We start from the raw sequence: 15,003 nt of genomic DNA, 5'->3' as shown, positions 1-15,003 counted from the left end.
CAGAATCTTTCCCAATATGAAAAGTAGAGGGAGGGTGGCGGAAACCCCCAGGGCCCTGAGGGTCCACCCCAAAACGCACAAAATATTTATGCTTGCCTGTCCAGAGTCCCTCCTTGTTGGTAATTTTGTGTGAGTACTGAACATAGCTGCAATGCTTCATCAGGAAGTCTGTGATTTCTGCCACATTAACAAAAGGGTTGTGCATAAACACCACTAAAGGAACATCGCCCTTAGAATAAAGCAGGGTAAAGTCAAGTCCACTCAGCAAAGAGTTAGTAGTATTCATTAACAAGGACCGATAAAGATTCTGGCAAGCGCCAATATGGGAAAGGACAAGCACATACCGTCCACTTCGTCTGAACTCCTGAAGACAAACGATCTCATTCTTCTTCACATCCAGGATGTCATATAGAACTTTGTTCACCAAGTATTCCAGATGGAAATGCTGCAACTTTTCCTCTGCGACATCAATACGGAAACCAAAACGGACCCGGGTATCCCCGGTCCCAGCAAAACGGACGGTGGCGCCCATCTTCAAAACACCTCCTGGATCACCAAGGGTTAACAGCCTCGCTCACTACCCCCAATAGCAGCATGTAGCCATTTAAGCTACAAGGCCAAGGGTAGCAATTGAGGACCTCCTGCTAAGACACACGATCCTAGCCAAAAGGCGTCGCCTTCTCGTTTCCTGCTCACTACCCCCAATAGCAGCATGTAGCCATTTAAGCTACAAGGCCAAGGGTAGCAATTGGGAACCTTCTGGCAAGACACTTGATCTTAGCCAAAAGGCCGAGAAGCGATAACCAGAATTGGTTTGGGCCTCGAGTGGCACCCTGGCCTATGCCGGACACATCTTAGGGAGAGAGAGCGAGAGGGAGACAAACCCACGCCTACACAAGACATTTTGTCACCCAAGCCAACCCTTGAAAAGGCTGCTTTGCAGAGCAAAAACAAGAAGAATGGTGCGTTTTGCAGCCGCCGCCCACTGCAATGAATCTGAATAACTCCTCCTTTTGGGCGCAAGCAACTCCCCTCCCCCTTGCAGTCTTTTCAATTCATGATACAAAAAGACGGACAGGACAGGTTGCCTGACTTTCCGTCACTGCCACCCTTTGCCATCCTTACCCGTAGAAAGCCCTTTCATCATCCCCAAACCCTAATCTTTTCCCTTCCCTTCCCAGCCCCAAACCCTGCCCTCTGTACCCATCTCACCACCCGCATCCCTTCTCCTATCATCCCCCTACCACCCGAGAAAAAAAAAAAAAAAAAAGCTTGCCCCCTCCTTCCACTAGCCCACCTCCCACCCAAAGAGAAACTTCTGCTGCGCAGCTAGCTTTCTAGGCAGCAGCGCTATTGTGATGTCAGCGGGGGGCATTGTGACAAGCCGCCAGTGTTCCGTCTCTTCATGTTGTGCACTGTTCAAACGGAAAATACATCAACAGGCAGACTACAGAAAAGCTTACTAACAAAGGTTAGAGGGGGGCTTTCTCAGAGGGCTTTTTACAGTTTGTCTATTCCCAATTAGCCGTTTAAGTGTACTTAATGAAAGTAGTAATTCTTTCATAGGCCGCCCATTCTTAGTATTTGACGTTCCTTATATTGCGGTATCAGGCTGCGCAGCAGGTTGCAAAACATTCATCACCCATGACTGTCCCCAATTGGGTTCAGAAGCTAAATGTCTATCATGACCTCTCTTTTAGAATGTCCAAGAGCAAGCAAACTCTTCCTCCAGGTGAGGGAGCCAACAGCCCACTCAAGACATCATCATTGCTCAAAGAAAACCCCAAAAACCAATGCATGATAGGAATAAACAGGTAACTTTCTTTGGAGTGGAAGCGGAGAGATCGCACCAGATGCCAATTCTAGATCTTATCACACCTGTGGTCACTGCAGCAGCAGGTGAATCCACTTTGTCCAAAAGGGATCTATTCCATTCAATTGCAAATGATCTAGATAAGACAGAGAACAAGATACTGCAGCACGGGACATAGTCGAGTTGGTCAGGTTGAGTGGTGATGAGTTTGCTATTTGGATGAATAAAGAAAGTAAAAAGTGTGAAAGATAAAAAACAAAAGGAGGAAGTATTGAGGTGCATATGAAGACGTATGCTTTCTTCCAATTCATTAAATCGGGCTAATATGAATCAGGTGAATTGAGTTCTGCTTTTGGAAACTGGGTTAAGAAGGGGTGCACCGGTCCTGGAGGTACTGCAATACCAGGTCAATGCGTGGAGTGGACAGAGCAAGCTCTTTTTCCATCTCCCTGTTCTAAAAATCCATTTAATATATGGTCCCCAGATAGGGGACGTATCAGATATTAAACTGATAAGAACAGATTTTTTTTTTTTTTTTTTTTTTTTTTTTTTTAAAGGATGAGTTTGAAAATAAAAAAGTGACCGCCTCTCGTTGCCCAGGTAACTGTCCGTCACAAGAGGGCTATGACATCCTACGATGCACACTCCCCCAAGGCCAGCAGTTGTGCAATACCCTGGCACCTTTCAGCACCAACCAAGGTAGTACCCTCCCAAACTACACTTGGTCTTAGCCAAAAGGCCGAGAAGCGATAACCAGAATTGGTTTGGGCCTCGAGTGGCACCCTGGCCTATGCCGGACACATCTTAGGGAGAGAGAGCGAGAGGGAGACAAACCCACGCCTACACAAGACATTTTGTCACCCAAGCCAACCCTTGAAAAGGCTGCTTTGCAGAGCAAAAACAAGAAGAATGGTGCGTTTTGCAGCCGCCGCCCACTGCAATGAATCTGAATAACTCCTCCTTTTGGGCGCAAGCAACTCCCCTCCCCCTTGCAGTCTTTTCAATTCATGATACAAAAAGACGGACAGGACAGGTTGCCTGACTTTCCGTCACTGCCACCCTTTGCCATCCTTACCCGTAGAAAGCCCTTTCATCATCCCCAAACCCTAATCTTTTCCCTTCCCTTCCCAGCCCCAAACCCTGCCCTCTGTACCCATCTCACCACCCGCATCCCTTCTCCTATCATCCCCCTACCACCCGAGAAAAAAAAAAAAAAAAAAGCTTGCCCCCTCCTTCCACTAGCCCACCTCCCACCCAAAGAGAAACTTCTGCTGCGCAGCTAGCTTTCTAGGCAGCAGCGCTATTGTGATGTCAGCGGGGGGCATTGTGACAAGCCGCCAGTGTTCCGTCTCTTCATGTTGTGCACTGTTCAAACGGAAAATACATCAACAGGCAGACTACAGAAAAGCTTACTAACAAAGGTTAGAGGGGGGCTTTCTCAGAGGGCTTTTTACAGTTTGTCTATTCCCAATTAGCCGTTTAAGTGTACTTAATGAAAGTAGTAATTCTTTCATAGGCCGCCCATTCTTAGTATTTGACGTTCCTTATATTGCGGTATCAGGCTGCGCAGCAGGTTGCAAAACATTCATCACCCATGACTGTCCCCAATTGGGTTCAGAAGCTAAATGTCTATCATGACCTCTCTTTTAGAATGTCCAAGAGCAAGCAAACTCTTCCTCCAGGTGAGGGAGCCAACAGCCCACTCAAGACATCATCATTGCTCAAAGAAAACCCCAAAAACCAATGCATGATAGGAATAAACAGGTAACTTTCTTTGGAGTGGAAGCGGAGAGATCGCACCAGATGCCAATTCTAGATCTTATCACACCTGTGGTCACTGCAGCAGCAGGTGAATCCACTTTGTCCAAAAGGGATCTATTCCATTCAATTGCAAATGATCTAGATAAGACAGAGAACAAGATACTGCAGCACGGGACATAGTCAAGTTGGTCAGGTTGAGTGGTGATGAGTTTGCTATTTGGATGAATAAAGAAAGTAAAAAGTGTGAAAGATAAAAAACAAAAGGAGGAAGTATTGAGGTGCATATGAAGACGTATGCTTTCTTCCAATTCATTAAATCGGGCTAATATGAATCAGGTGAATTGAGTTCTGCTTTTGGAAACTGGGTTAAGAAGGGTGCACCGGTCCTGGAGGTACTGCAATACCAGGTCAATGCGTGGAGTGGACAGAGCAAGCTCTTTTTCCATCTCCCTGTTCTAAAAATCCATTTAATATATGGTCCCCAGATAGGGGACGTATCAGATATTAAACTGATAAGAACAGATTTTTTTTTTTTTTTTTTTTTTTAAAACCATTCAGGTTAGTTAAAAACAACAATATCAAGTTTACAACTTTGCTGTTTATCCAAACTCATCACAATGGTTATATTCTTTTTTTTAATTTTCCAAAAAGTATTGCAGTACATGTCCAAAGAAAGTATCACAAAAAAACAGAAAATACTGAAAAACAGAGAATTTACCTCTTATTGATACTTCACCAAATAATGCCACTTTAAAACCTTCCATATGCCTTCAGCGTCCAATCCACCACCACCTCTACTCTTATCCCATTGGTAAATAACATAAAGTCTGGAAAGAATTAATCTTACACAGTCGTTAATAGGAACCACCTTCCTTTTAAAAAGTCCCAAATTTCTGACATCCCATAAGCTTTCCATCACACAAGCCATGATAAGCCACAAAATCCTCTCTTTAACACTCCCACACGCACCAATGCCAAACATAGCCACCCTCCAATTAATATGGTTCACACCAGCCAGCCCCTTACACAGGCCTCCTACACATTTCCACACACTATAGGCGTAATCACAGTCCCACATGACATGTCTCACGGTCTCACGGGCACCACATCCCTCCCGTGGGCACACATCCGTTCTAATCAGGTCCCTTCTCTTCTGCACATCTCTCACAGGTAATATATCATACAATGCCAACCACACAACATCCCTCTGCTTATTAGACATACCCGGTGTACTCAGTTTCTTCCATGCATCTGACACATCATTCCCTCTCAAATCATTAATATTACATTCTACCTCATTCGCTCTCATCCTTTTCATCACTCTCTTCGCTGCTCTGAACTCACTCATAGGTACAGCCAGCAAATCATTTTTTCTAATAAACCTCTCAATTATGTCGTACCAGACTGGACACTTGAACGACACAGGCACACGCGCATCCCTTTTTACCCAACACAAGCCATACAGCATCCAGCCCGCCATATACCTCACCATGTAGGCCCCTTTATTGTTCTTTCCCATTAGGATTACTACCGTCTTAATATAATGAAGACTAAGAAAGATTTCAATATTTGGAAAGTTTAAACCCCCATAATGACAGGCCTTGTATAAATGCTCTCTTTTTAATTTTTCCATTTTGCTCCCCCAAAAAAAGGTAAAAATCAGTTTCTCTACTCTTTTTATCTTTTTATATGGGGACGGGAAGACCCCAGAGATATAAAGGAGAATCGGCAGCACCACGGCCTTAATAATCAAAACTTTACCATTCAATGTCAGATCACGCATTCTCCAGAAATTCAGTTTCCTCTCAATCCGCAATCCACATTCTTCCCAACTCTCCGTACCTCTCAGATCATCATTAAACAACACACCCAGCACTTTGATTGGACCATCCACACTTGTCACTCCGTCCATCTTAACACTACTATCACCAAAACACTTAAAACAACATTTATTCCAGTTGACTTTAAAAGCAGACGCGCCACAGAAGAAATCCAACAACAGCTTTACTCTAGTCATAGACGCAATACTCTCACTCACTATCACTACATCATCCATATAGCCAAGCACCTTCACATTCTTACCGCCACTACCAGGTATTAACATCCCTCTTATCAGTTTCTCACGCCTGATCATACATAACAAAGGCTCAATCACACTGACAAATAAAACAGGGGACATAGGACACCCCTGACGGACACCTGACTTGATCTGTACTTTCCCACTCAAACATCCATTCACTAAGAATTCACTTGTCACACCACCATACAGACATCTCACACCATCCAAGAACTTCTTAGGAAAACCCATACTATTCAAGACCTCAAACATAAAAACATGCGACACCCTATCAAACGCTTTCTCAAAATCAAGAGCCAACAACATGCACTTCTGCTTTCTAGTCTTACAGTCACCAATAACATCCCTCAACAACAATAAGTTATCACTGATGCTCCTTCCAGGCACAGCACACACTTGATCATCCTTTACAACCTTCCCAAGCACTTCACGCATACGATTAGCTAATAGTTTACTGAAAACCTTATAATCAGAATTCAGAAGCGTAATAGGCCTCCAATTCCCCAATTTACTCTTTTCCCCCTTCTTATGGATAAGTACCACTACCCCTTCTTTCATAGAGTCACACAGCATACCAGTTTCCCACATATACTTACATATCTCCGTCAGATCCGTGCCCATACACTCCCATGCTTTCACATATAGTTCAATTGGCAAGCCATCCTTTCCAGGAGTTTTATTCTTTTGTGCACTAAACACAACCTTTCTCACTTCATCCAGAACCACCTCATCACACAAATCCTCACACTCATCTTTGCCTAGTCTACACTCCATGCTAGCCAACACTTCAGTCATTAGACCAGAATCAATCCACTTCTCTCCATACAGTCTGCTGTAAAAGGCTTTCACCTCGTCAATCACACTTTCACCAGTCACAGGAACATCATTCTCATCCACAATCACATCCATATCAACTTTCTTCCCATTCATTTTTTTAAAGAAATATCTGGTACATTTCTCATTCTTATCCAAATGTTCAACTTTCGTCCTATAGATAATTTCCTTACCCTTTTTCTCAATCAGACATTTCAACTCATTTTTTGCCTCCACCAACGAATCACTTACATCAATCCCAGACCTACTACACTTCTGTAACCAATCAATCCGAGTATTCACATCTTTAAATTTATTACGATACATGGTAGCTTTTTTGTAGCCCCATTTCCTGAAAAAAGTTTTAATCTCCCCTTTAACCCAATCCCACCACTCTAACACACTTGCAAACCTGTTTTTGTAGTACCCCCATCTTCGGTACTCTTCTTTAAACTCTTTCATCACTTTTGCATCCTCTAGCAATCTCACATTTAACTTCCATACAGCACCCCTCTTTACAGGTCCCCCATCCCCTCTGAACACACCCTTCAAACATTCGTGGTCCGAAAAAGGAACCGCACACTGTTCAAACCTTACACACTCAATATTTTTAGAAAAAAACATACGGTCAATCCGTGATTCTATACCTCCTCTGTCCGCCTTGTACGTAGGTGGTGGTGGATTGCCCAGCTTTACAACAGCGGCATCTGAGAAAGAAAAATCAGAAATGATATGCAACAGCTTTTTCCCGGTTACATCCATATTACCTTCCGTCGTACAATTAAAATCCCCAACAAAAATAGTAGGCATTTTTCCTGGCAAAAATAAACCAACTTTCTCTAACAGAGCTAAACGATCTTCTTTTCTCGTAGGACAATATACATTAACAATCCTAACCCGCCACCCTCTATAGTTAATAATTGCAATGATACATCTCCCCACCTCCACTACTGTATAACTATCAAAAGAAAAGTCCTTGTTACCCAACAGAATCCCCACACCATCATTTTTATTTACAGACGAACCAGACCAAATGTGTTGTCCATGAGGCCAATCTTGATCCGTAGGAGCATCAAACAGTCCGCACTCCTGCAAACAAAAGATATCTGCACCTATTTTAGAAACATATTTGAGGATAGTAGCTCTTCTTCCTCTGGATTTAATTTGTCTCACATTCAAGGATAGGATATTACATGTAGTTTTGGGAGCCATGTTCTTACTAGTTTAACCAGGTAACCGTAAGCTGGCCATCTTCGCCTCAACCTTCTCCTTCTGGAGGCTGGCAGGGAGACACAAAGCAGTGAGTGTCTGCAACCTCCCCAAAAAAATCATCAACTCCAGGTGAAAAGCTAATGTCAGGGTAGACCCGATCACTCAAAGGGCTTGCACTTGCAGTACTGACAGTGCTCCACCCCTTGTCTGCAAGCTTTAATTTCTTAGCAGCCATAAACTCCCCCTCCTCCGATGACCTGACTGCAGCTGAAGCAGAAAAATCCCCCTGCCCAGCTGGACTACCATCTTTGCTCACCAGAGACTTTGTTGTACCCCATGACAGCGCAGGGGACTTGCTCAAATCCTCCTCGATTTCCCCCTCGCCACAGGCAGCAGAGTGACAAGGGAGATCAGCTTCCAACTCGGAGACCTCCATTCCTTGATCAGGTGGACATGGAGAGACTGCAGGAGCTTTATCCAAATCCTGAGCAGTAGTAACAGGGAGAAGAACAGGGTCATTAGCAGACACAGCAACAGGGTGACTAGCAGCTGGTGCAGCCTTAACAGGAGCTACAGGGGCCGCTGCGACCACCTGAGCGTATAGCCTGGTCTTAGTGCGGTTCCTGCAGTCCCGATAGGCATGCCCGACTTCTCCACAAGCATTGCAAACAATGGGGTTGCTGCAATCCCTAGCCATGTGCCCCACCTGGTTACATTTCCTACAGGTTGCTTCATAAGGACACTTATCCTGAGTGTGACCAAAAACATTACATTTCCGGCAAAAATAAGGGGCATCTGGATAGAACAGGTAACCAGAATCTTTCCCAATATGAAAAGTAGAGGGAGGGTGGCGGAAACCCCCAGGGCCCTGAGGGTCCACCCCAAAACGCACAAAATATTTATGCTTGCCTGTCCAGAGTCCCTCCTTGTTGGTAATTTTGTGTGAGTACTGAACATAGCTGCAATGCTTCATCAGGAAGTCTGTGATTTCTGCCACATTAACAAAAGGGTTGTGCATAAACACCACTAAAGGAACATCGCCCTTAGAATAAAGCAGGGTAAAGTCAAGTCCACTCAGCAAAGAGTTAGTAGTATTCATTAACAAGGACCGATAAAGATTCTGGCAAGCGCCAATATGGGAAAGGACAAGCACATACCGTCCACTTCGTCTGAACTCCTGAAGACAAACGATCTCATTCTTCTTCACATCCAGGATGTCATATAGAACTTTGTTCACCAAGTATTCCAGATGGAAATGCTGCAACTTTTCCTCTGCGACATCAATACGGAAACCAAAACGGACCCGGGTATCCCCGGTCCCAGCAAAACGGACGGTGGCGCCCATCTTCAAAACACCTCCTGGATCACCAAGGGTTAACAGCCTCGCTCACTACCCCCAATAGCAGCATGTAGCCATTTAAGCTACAAGGCCAAGGATAGCAATTGAGGACCTCCTGCTAAGACACACGATCCTAGCCAAAAGGCGTCGCCTTCTCGTTTCCTGCTCACTACCCCCAATAGCAGCATGTAGCCATTTAAGCTACAAGGCCAAGGGTAGCAATTGGGAACCTTCTGGCAAGACACTTGATCTTAGCCAAAAGGCCGAGAAGCGATAACCAGAATTGGTTTGGGCCTCGAGTGGCACCCTGGCCTATGCCGGACACATCTTAGGGAGAGAGAGCGAGAGGGAGACAAACCCACGCCTACACAAGACATTTTGTCACCCAAGCCAACCCTTGAAAAGGCTGCTTTGCAGAGCAAAAACAAGAAGAATGGTGCGTTTTGCAGCCGCCGCCCACTGCAATGAATCTGAATAACTCCTCCTTTTGGGCGCAAGCAACTCCCCTCCCCCTTGCAGTCTTTTCAATTCATGATACAAAAAGACGGACAGGACAGGTTGCCTGACTTTCCGTCACTGCCACCCTTTGCCATCCTTACCCGTAGAAAGCCCTTTCATCATCCCCAAACCCTAATCTTTTCCCTTCCCTTCCCAGCCCCAAACCCTGCCCTCTGTACCCATCTCACCACCCGCATCCCTTCTCCTATCATCCCCCTACCACCCGAGAAAAAAAAAAAAAAAAAAGCTTGCCCCCTCCTTCCACTAGCCCACCTCCCACCCAAAGAGAAACTTCTGCTGCGCAGCTAGCTTTCTAGGCAGCAGCGCTATTGTGATGTCAGCGGGGGGCATTGTGACAAGCCGCCAGTGTTCCGTCTCTTCATGTTGTGCACTGTTCAAACGGAAAATACATCAACAGGCAGACTACAGAAAAGCTTACTAACAAAGGTTAGAGGGGGGCTTTCTCAGAGGGCTTTTTACAGTTTGTCTATTCCCAATTAGCCGTTTAAGTGTACTTAATGAAAGTAGTAATTCTTTCATAGGCCGCCCATTCTTAGTATTTGACGTTCCTTATATTGCGGTATCAGGCTGCGCAGCAGGTTGCAAAACATTCATCACCCATGACTGTCCCCAATTGGGTTCAGAAGCTAAATGTCTATCATGACCTCTCTTTTAGAATGTCCAAGAGCAAGCAAACTCTTCCTCCAGGTGAGGGAGCCAACAGCCCACTCAAGACATCATCATTGCTCAAAGAAAACCCCAAAAACCAATGCATGATAGGAATAAACAGGTAACTTTCTTTGGAGTGGAAGCGGAGAGATCGCACCAGATGCCAATTCTAGATCTTATCACACCTGTGGTCACTGCAGCAGCAGGTGAATCCACTTTGTCCAAAAGGGATCTATTCCATTCAATTGCAAATGATCTAGATAAGACAGAGAACAAGATACTGCAGCACGGGACATAGTCGAGTTGGTCAGGTTGAGTGGTGATGAGTTTGCTATTTGGATGAATAAAGAAAGTAAAAAGTGTGAAAGATAAAAAACAAAAGGAGGAAGTATTGAGGTGCATATGAAGACGTATGCTTTCTTCCAATTCATTAAATCGGGCTAATATGAATCAGGTGAATTGAGTTCTGCTTTTGGAAACTGGGTTAAGAAGGGGTGCACCGGTCCTGGAGGTACTGCAATACCAGGTCAATGCGTGGAGTGGACAGAGCAAGCTCTTTTTCCATCTCCCTGTTCTAAAAATCCATTTAATATATGGTCCCCAGATAGGGGACGTATCAGATATTAAACTGATAAGAACAGATACTACACTTGATCTTAGCCAAAAGGCCGAGAAGCGATAACCAGAATTGGTTTGGGCCTCGAGTGGCACCCTGGCCTATGCCGGACACATCTTAGGGAGAGAGAGCGAGAGGGAGACAAACCCACGCCTACACAAGACATTTTGTCACCCAAGCCAACCCTTGAAAAGGCTGCTTTGCAGAGCAAAAACAAGAAGAATGGTGCGTTTTGCAGCCGCCGCCCACTGCAATGAATCTGAATAACTCCTCCTTTTGGGCGCAAGCAACTCCCCTCCCCCTTGCAGTCTTTTCAATTCATGATACAAAAAGACGGACAGGACAGGTTGCCTGACTTTCCGTCACTGCCACCCTTTGCCATCCTTACCCGTAGAAAGCCCTTTCATCATCCCCAAACCCTAATCTTTTCCCTTCCCTTCCCAGCCCCAAACCCTGCCCTCTGTACCCATCTCACCACCCGCATCCCTTCTCCTATCATCCCCCTACCACCCGAGAAAAAAAAAAGCTTGCCCCCTCCTTCCACTAGCCCACCTCCCACCCAAAGAGAAACTTCTGCTGCGCAGCTAGCTTTCTAGGCAGCAGCGCTATTGTGATGTCAGCGGGGGGCATTGTGACAAGCCGCCAGTGTTCCGTCTCTTCATGTTGTGCACTGTTCAAACGGAAAATACATCAACAGGCAGACTACAGAAAAGCTTACTAACAAAGGTTAGAGGGGGGCTTTCTCAGAGGGCTTTTTACAGTTTGTCTATTCCCAATTAGCCGTTTAAGTGTACTTAATGAAAGTAGTAATTCTTTCATAGGCCGCCCATTCTTAGTATTTGACGTTCCTTATATTGCGGTATCAGGCTGCGCAGCAGGTTGCAAAACATTCATCACCCATGACTGTCCCCAATTGGGTTCAGAAGCTAAATGTCTATCATGACCTCTCTTTTAGAATGTCCAAGAGCAAGCAAACTCTTCCTCCAGGTGAGGGAGCCAACAGCCCACTCAAGACATCATCATTGCTCAAAGAAAACCCCAAAAACCAATGCATGATAGGAATAAACAGGTAACTTTCTTTGGAGTGGAAGCGGAGAGATCGCACCAGATGCCAATTCTAGATCTTATCACACCTGTGGTCACTGCAGCAGCAGGTGAATCCACTTTGTCCAAAAGGGATCTATTCCATTCAATTGCAAATGATCTAGATAAGACAGAGAACAAGATACTGCAGCACGGGACATAGTCGAGTTGGTCAGGTTGAGTGGTGATGAGTTTGCTATTTGGATGAATAAAGAAAGTAAAAAGTGTGAAAGATAAAACACAAAAGGAGGAAGTATTGAGGTGCATATGAAGACGTATGATTTCTTCCAATTCATTAAATCGGGCTAATATGAATCAGGTGAATTGAGTTCTGCTTTTGGAAACTGGGTTAAGAAGGGGTGCACCGGTCCTGGAGGTACTGCAATACCAGGTCAATGCGTGGAGTGGACAGAGCAAGCTCTTTTTCCATCTCCCTGTTCTAAAAATCCATTTAATATATGGTCCCCAGATAGGGGACGTATCAGATATTAAACTGATAAGAACAGATACTACACTTGATTTTAGCCAAAAGGCCGAGAAGCGATAACCAGAATTGGTTTGGGCCTCGAGTGGCACCCTGGCCTATGCCGGACACATCTTAGGGAGAGAGAGCGAGAGGGAGACAAACCCACGCCTACACAAGACATTTTGTCACCCAAGCCAACCCTTGAAAAGGCTGCTTTGCAGAGCAAAAACAAGAAGAATGGTGCGTTTTGCAGCCGCCGCCCACTGCAATGAATCTGAATAACTCCTCCTTTTGGGCGCAAGCAACTCCCCTCCCCCTTGCAGTCTTTTCAATTCATGATACAAAAAGACGGACAGGACAGGTTGCCTGACTTTCCGTCACTGCCACCCTTTGCCATCCTTACCCGTAGAAAGCCCTTTCATCATCCCCAAACCCTAATCTTTTCCCTTCCCTTCCCAGCCCCAAACCCTGCCCTCTGTACCCATCTCACCACCCGCATCCCTTCTCCTATCATCCCCCTACCACCCGAGAAAAAAAAAAAAAAAAAAGCTTGCCCCCTCCTTCCACTAGCCCACCTCCCACCCAAAGAGAAACTTCTGCTGCGCAGCTAGCTTTCTAGGCAGCAGCGCTATTGTGATGTCAGCGGGGGGCATTGTGACAAGCCGCCAGTGTTCCGTCTCTTCATGTTGTGCACTGTTCAAACGGAAAATACATCAACAGGCAGACTACAGAAAAGCTTACTAACAAAGGTTAGAGGGGGGCTTTCTCAGAGGGCTTTTTACAGTTTGTCTATTCCCAATTAGCCGTTTAAGTGTACTTAATGAAAGTAGTAATTCTTTCATAGGCCGCCCATTCTTAGTATTTGACGTTCCTTATATTGCGGTATCAGGCTGCGCAGCAGGTTGCAAAACATTCATCACCCATGACTGTCCCCAATTGGGTTCAGAAGCTAAATGTCTATCATGACCTCTCTTTTAGAATGTCCAAGAGCAAGCAAACTCTTCCTCCAGGTGAGGGAGCCAACAGCCCACTCAAGACATCATCATTGCTCAAAGAAAACCCCAAAAACCAATGCATGATAGGAATAAACAGGTAACTTTCTTTGGAGTGGAAGCGGAGAGATCGCACCAGATGCCAATTCTAGATCTTATCACACCTGTGGTCACTGCAGCAGCAGGTGAATCCACTTTGTCCAAAAGGGATCTATTCCATTCAATTGCAAATGATCTAGATAAGACAGAGAACAAGATACTGCAGCACGGGACATAGTCGAGTTGGTCAGGTTGAGTGGTGATGAGTTTGCTATTTGGATGAATAAAGAAAGTAAAAAGTGTGAAAGATAAAAAACAAAAGGAGGAAGTATTGAGGTGCATATGAAGACGTATGCTTTCTTCCAATTCATTAAATCGGGCTAATATGAATCAGGTGAATTGAGTTCTGCTTTTGGAAACTGGGTTAAGAAGGGGTGCACCGGTCCTGGAGGTACTGCAATACCAGGTCAATGCGTGGAGTGGACAGAGCAAGCTCTTTTTCCATCTCCCTGTTCTAAAAATCCATTTAATATATGGTCCCCAGATAGGGGACGTATCAGATATTAAACTGATAAGAACAGATACTACACTTGATCTTAGCCAAAAGGCCGAGAAGCGATAACCAGAATTGGTTTGGGCCTCGAGTGGCACCCTGGCCTATGCCGGACACATCTTAGGGAGAGAGAGCGAGAGGGAGACAAACCCACGCCTACACAAGACATTTTGTCACCCAAGCCAACCCTTGAAAAGGCTGCTTTGCAGAGCAAAAACAAGAAGAATGGTGCGTTTTGCAGCCGCCGCCCACTGCAATGAATCTGAATAACTCCTCCTTTTGGGCGCAAGCAACTCCCCTCCCCCTTGCAGTCTTTTCAATTCATGATACAAAAAGACGGACAGGACAGGTTGCCTGACTTTCCGTCACTGCCACACTTTGCCATCCTTACCCGTAGAAAGCCCTTTCATCATCCCCAAACCCTAATCTTTTCCCTTCCCTTCCCAGCCCCAAACCCTGCCCTCTGTACCCATCTCACCACCCGCATCCCTTCTCCTATCATCCCCCTACCACCCGAGAAAAAAAAAAAAAAAAAGCTTGCCCCCTCCTTCCACTAGCCCACCTCCCACCCAAAGAGAAACTTCTGCTGCGCAGCTAGCTTTCTAGGCAGCAGCGCTATTGTGATGTCAGCGGGGGGCATTGTGACAAGCCGCCAGTGTTCCGTCTCTTCATGTTGTGCACTGTTCAAACGGAAAATACATCAACAGGCAGACTACAGAAAAGCTTACTAACAAAGGTTAGAGGGGGGCTTTCTCAGAGGGCTTTTTACAGTTTGTCTATTCCCAATTAGCCGTTTAAGTGTACTTAATGAAAGTAGTAATTCTTTCATAGGCCGCCCATTCTTAGTATTTGACGTTCCTTATATTGCGGTATCAGGCTGCGCAGCAGGTTGCAAAACATTCATCACCCATGACTGTCCCCAATTGGGTTCAGAAGCTAAATGTCTATCATGACCTCTCTTTTAGAATGTCCAAGAGCAAGCAAACTCTTCCTCCAGGTGAGGGAGCCAACAGCCCACTCAAGACATCATCATTGCTCAAAGAAAACCCCAAAAACCAATGCATGATAGGAA

General features: G+C 45.3%; 4 non-coding genes and 1 pseudogene across 4 annotated transcripts; all 5 read right to left on the bottom strand.

Annotated features, from left to right (window-relative positions):
* Positions 1 to 2,182: 2,182 nt before the first annotated feature.
* On the bottom strand, positions 2,183 to 2,373 carry LOC142253467 (U2 spliceosomal RNA). Its single transcript, XR_012726755.1, has one exon. It is a non-coding gene; the product is annotated as a U2 spliceosomal RNA (small nuclear RNA).
* A 1,571-nt stretch (positions 2,374 to 3,944) lies between these two features.
* LOC142253405 (U2 spliceosomal RNA) lies at positions 3,945 to 4,151 on the bottom strand (annotated as a pseudogene).
* Positions 4,152 to 10,671: 6,520 nt separating this feature from the next.
* LOC142252464 (U2 spliceosomal RNA) lies at positions 10,672 to 10,862 on the bottom strand. The gene has a single exon (XR_012725840.1). It is a non-coding gene; the product is annotated as a U2 spliceosomal RNA (small nuclear RNA).
* A 1,373-nt stretch (positions 10,863 to 12,235) lies between these two features.
* On the bottom strand, positions 12,236 to 12,426 carry LOC142252948 (U2 spliceosomal RNA). The gene has a single exon (XR_012726308.1). It is a non-coding gene; the product is annotated as a U2 spliceosomal RNA (small nuclear RNA).
* Positions 12,427 to 13,807: 1,381 nt separating this feature from the next.
* LOC142252463 (U2 spliceosomal RNA) lies at positions 13,808 to 13,998 on the bottom strand. The gene has a single exon (XR_012725839.1). It is a non-coding gene; the product is annotated as a U2 spliceosomal RNA (small nuclear RNA).
* Positions 13,999 to 15,003: the final 1,005 nt, after the last annotated feature.

Source organism: Anomaloglossus baeobatrachus, chromosome 9 (genome assembly GCF_048569485.1).
Source record: "Anomaloglossus baeobatrachus isolate aAnoBae1 chromosome 9, aAnoBae1.hap1, whole genome shotgun sequence".
Classification (NCBI taxonomy): Eukaryota; Metazoa; Chordata; class Amphibia; order Anura; family Aromobatidae; genus Anomaloglossus; species Anomaloglossus baeobatrachus.
This window is presented reverse-complemented; position numbering and strand designations above follow the sequence as displayed.